The following is a 5,036-nucleotide window of genomic DNA, read 5'->3' on the forward strand; positions in this document are numbered from 1 at the left end:
GAATTTATAAAAAAACAAAAACAAAAACCCAGGGGCAAAATGGAGAGGGACCTAAGCACCGAAGCAGCAGTCCTGAGTTCACAGTGTAGCTGTCACCAGGGAATTTCATGACAACTTTGAACGTAAAGCTGAGAACTGTCAAAGAGCTTTAGCACAAAAGTGGGGACTAAAAGCCAAACTATCATCAAAAAGAGATCAAGGAAGCTTGTCTATCTTCACTTATATCTGGATAAAGGGAAAAGATTCCTTATGACACCTGCCCTCACGGAAGGCAGAGTTTGGCATTTATACCACTCTTGTGGCTGAGAACTCCCAAGCTGGTAATACCAGTGACAGAGTGAATACAAGTCCTCTTGGAGGGATAAACCCTCAGTGGATTCTCAGGGTTCTCTTCAACATAGCCCTGAAGATGATCTCACAATCCAAAACTTCAGAACCAACAAGGAAATAATCCACCATGAGTGAGCTTTAGTAGTGTGAGGAGCAGGATTAGACTCCCAACAACTTAAGGTAGTTATTTTTAATATTTTATTTAACCTCTGGCTGAATCTATCACATTAAAGAATAGAATTCAAAACAAAACATAACCCAAAATTGAGACTCTCAAAAAGAATCAAACAAAAGTTTTAAAGACTCTCTTACCTGAGGTTCTTTAGAAAGCAGAGCTGAAGGCAAGGATTAGGCTATTGATCTGTTATTCAGGAGAAGAAGCCTGTTGAGATTAAGGCAAGGAAGAAAGGGGAAGTGGGCCAAGGAAAGACATGAGGCAAGGTGATAGGGTATATTACAGTGCTGGCCACTATTTGATAAGCCATGGAGAAACAGCTGGTCATTTAGCAGGAATTTTGCCTAGCACCCAGGATGTCTCTGAAAAGTTTCTGGAAAGAAACACTACCTCTATTTGGAAGGAGAATTTATCTCCCCCCAACTCCCTCTTTTCTCCCGTTTCCTATTGCTCAAATCCACTCCATGGAGAGCTAACCCATGAGTGCAGTGTTGCTCATCCTTTGATGCCACTCAGTAAACTAGATCCTCGGTCCAGAAGCAGAGGAACAACTTGGTGCAGATGCCCCAGCACGTAGGAGGTGAAGCACCGTGATCCCCGGCCTCCAGCCAGCTTGGGGAGCCCAGCAGAGGTAGCAGAGTACCCGCACACTTGTGGGAGTTACTAGGAGTTGGAAGAACTCTGAGGATAGAGAGGCAGTTTGACTCTGAGGAGGTGAACAAGCTTAGATTCTGATATGAAATTAAAAATAGAGTCGTAGAAATTAAATACTTCCCAGTAGGTAGCTTGAATAGTATATGGATACAGCTTGCAGATTGGAAGAGATAATTTAAGAAGTTATACCTCTATGCTATATATATATATATATATATATATATATATATGGGATGCTTCATAAATTTGCGTGTCATCCTTGTGCAGGGGACATGCTAATCCTCTTTGTATCAGTCCAATTTTAGTCTATGTGCTGCCCTAAATAAGCATCTCTATGCTATATTCTGAATAAAGAAAAAAAATGAGGCATGAAAGAGTGAAAAGATGAAACTTATATCCAATAGGAATCTCAGAAGGTGAGAGTAGACAGGAAGAGGTTACACTGATAAAGAACGTGAATCCTTAGATTCAGTTTCTGTGTGATATTTTTGATGTCCAAGGATGGCTTTTGTATGCAGAGAAGGTGATTTTCATTTATTTGGGTCTTATTTTTTTACAACTTTACCTACTGCAATTATAAATTTAAAAGCCTAGTTTTTCTTAAACTCCTAAATTTATAAGTTTTATTATATAATTTCATATCCAGTAAATTTTATATAAAATAGAGACAATTTCAAGGGAACTTTCACATAAATGGACTGATTACTTAAGGGAATTTGATTTTTGAATAATATTAAGTAAACTTGGACAGACTAATTACCTTTAAATACTTCAAATAATATTTATATGTTTAATGTATTCAGTTTTCTTTAAGACTTGGAATGTCCAAACTCAATAAACTTATGACTCAATAAGCTAATCCTTCCCATGCTGTTAAATAACTCTCTAATGCAAGTTCTTTCAACTACTCTACCACTGTTTAGAAACTAAGTCACTTACATCATTCAACTTCAAATTAAGTGTTTAATTTGGGATCACAGGCCAATTTGTCATACATTTTAATATGCAAATTCAATTATAAGGATTTTAAATGCCAAACAGTGATTATCTTGATTATAATACAAAATGATTAATGCCATTGGTTTGACATATTTCATAATTTCATATTTCTGGGGTTAACAGACACAACCCACTGAGCTTTACTGTGACTTTAAAATTCCTGAGCCAATAACTCAGGAATGTTGGGCTTCCCAGGTGGCTTAGTAGCAAAGAGTATGATTGTCACCTGGGGCGAGTTGGAGTTGCTTATTGAACAGACACATTTATTTCAGGAATGCCAGACCTGCAGCTGCCTATGTCCAGTGTGGTCCTTCCTGTATCACACATTGACATACTGAGTCCAGTTTTAGGAATCTCGAAATTACAGGAGACTCCATGTCTATACCCTTCAGGCAAGGTTGATACCTCCTCTTCCAATTGCACAACCACATAATACTCTGTAACCGCTTTCCCTTTTGATGACTTGATCATTTGAATTTTTCAACCTCCAACCAGATTGCAACTGATTTTGTTCACTCATCTCATCACTCTCTGGCTGGACACTATTTTCATTTTTTCCTATGTCTTTGGGTCACAGGTTTTGGCAATCTCAGGTCTTCGGCTTTACGATGACAACAGTTGTGGATGGCATAAATAAAAATAGATGCACACAGACACACTGAAGCGCAGAATAAACAATAAAGACAGAGAGACTGTCTTGAAACAACCAGAGTTTTGTGCTCCTACAAACATGGTGAACATGCCAAAACCCTGCAAGACTTTCTATTAGCAGTGTGGTGAGCACCAGCCGCTCAGAGTGGCACAATACAAGAGCAAGAAGCATGCCTATGTCCAGGGAATGCGGCATTATGAGAGGAAGCAGAGTGGCTATGGTGAGCAGACTAGCCAATTTTCCAGGAAAAATCAAAGTCACAAAGACTGTGCTGAGGTTGTAGATCAAAGGATTCTTGCTATTAAGAGATGTAAACATTTTGAACTGGGAGGATTTAAGGAGAGAATAGGTCAAGTGGTCCAGTTCTAAGCATCATCCTTTGCTCTTATAAAGATAATAAAGTCTTGAAGTTAAAAAAAAAAAAGTAGAACAATTACATCATCAAAGTGGAATGATAGACAGCTGACTTCTAATTAACAACAGTTGAATAGTATCTTCGAAGCAAAAGAAAATAGTGAATCTACACTTTTATACCCAGTCAAGCTACCGTTCAGGAATGGGAAAACAAAAGTCATTTTTAGAAAGGCGAAGTCTAAATTCATTAACACTGAAAGAAAACTGCTGAAGTACAAGGATCCTTCTGTATGAAAACCCTTGCTATTTGCTGTCTGAAACTCAGGAATGAAAAAGATTTGCATAACATGGTGTACTTTTCAATCTCAATACCCCGAATCATCCAAGTCTAGGAACCCAAAAATTCAGATGATGAAACCAACTTACACTGAAGAAAGAAATTAACTCACAAAGAAAGAAGTGAGTCTCAAGAAGGAATGAAGAGCTAGAAAAATGACAAAGCATATAGATAAATCTAAGTGATCCTTGATTGTTTAAAATAATAAAAAAAAAACAACTGTTTTGGGGAAATATAAAAACTACATAAATAAAGTATGCACTGAACATACAAAGTAGGATAGGGGATGTGAATGAACAAGTTCAAGGTTTGGCAAAAAGCAGTCGATATTTAGGAATGTTTATTGTAGTAGACACTGTTGTCCCTCAACCCATATTCTCTCTGTCCACCTAAGTTCACTTATTGATGGGACAGACAGTTTAACAGGCTGCCAGATGTTGTTCCAGCACGTGTCTCTCTTCTATGCCTGATGTCTTTCTCCTGCATCATAGAACTTTCTCTGCCTTAAGCAGGTGTAATCTGAACATGCAAGGGAGTTAACACTTCCGGGAATGACTTTCAATCAATGGAGCAGTCAGTAGATAAATGTTCCAACCTTCTTATCTCCTCACAGTAAAACTCTGAACCAAGCTTCATGTGGTCGTTCGGAGGATTTGAGCCCCTGACACCCACAACAATAAACTGCTCATGAGCATTTCCTAGCCCTGCTTTTCTCTTTCCCCTGCCTCACTTCCCCCTTGTTAGCCCTTCCTGATGTCACCTCCCAAATGCCTGTATTCAAGGTCTGGTCCTAAGGGCAACTCTTGGGAGAATCCAACTTAACACACTGGTTAGTTTAAGCATTTAATTTATGTGTGCTTGTGACAATTTTAAGAGTAAATCACTAAAATGGTACAGATAGAATGTGTAACTTCCAAACAAATATAGGTGAAAAGGAGAAAATTTTTATTTTTTTAAAATATAAATTTATTTATTTTAATTGGAGGTTAATTACTTTACAATATTTAATTTCATGGCTGCAATCACCATCTGCAGTGATTTTGGAGCCCAAAAACATAAAGCCTGACACTGTTTCCCCATCTGTTTGCCATGAAGTGATGGGACCGGATGCCATGATCTTCGTTTTCTGAATATTGAGCTTTAAGCCAACTTTTTCACTCTCCTCTTTCACTTTCATCAAGAGGCTTTTTAGTTCCTCTTCACTTTCTGCCATAAGGGTGGTGTCATCTGCATATCTGAGGTTACTGATATTTCTCCCGGCAATCTTGATTCCAGCTTGTGCTTCTTCCAGCCTAGCATTTCTCATGATGTACTCTGCATATAAGTTAAATAAGCAGGGTGACAATATACAGCCTTGGCGTTCTCCTTTTCCTATTTGGAACCAGTCTGTTGTTCCATGTCCAGTTCTAACTGTTGCTTCCTGACCTGCATACAGATTTCTCAAGAGGCAGGTCAGGTGGTCTTATTCCCATCTCTTTCAGAATTTTCCACAGCTTATTGTGATCCACACAGTCAAAGGCTTTGGCATAGCTAAT

At 38.4% G+C, this 5,036-nt stretch overlaps 1 non-coding gene across 1 annotated transcript; it reads right to left on the minus strand.

Annotated features, from left to right (window-relative positions):
- Positions 1 to 1,381: 1,381 nt before the first annotated feature.
- Positions 1,382 to 1,489, minus strand: LOC138069859 (U6 spliceosomal RNA). The gene has a single exon (XR_011144125.1). It is a non-coding gene; the product is annotated as a U6 spliceosomal RNA (small nuclear RNA).
- Positions 1,490 to 5,036: the final 3,547 nt, after the last annotated feature.

Source organism: Capricornis sumatraensis, chromosome 22 (assembly GCF_032405125.1).
Source record: "Capricornis sumatraensis isolate serow.1 chromosome 22, serow.2, whole genome shotgun sequence".
Classification (NCBI taxonomy): domain Eukaryota; kingdom Metazoa; phylum Chordata; class Mammalia; order Artiodactyla; family Bovidae; genus Capricornis; species Capricornis sumatraensis.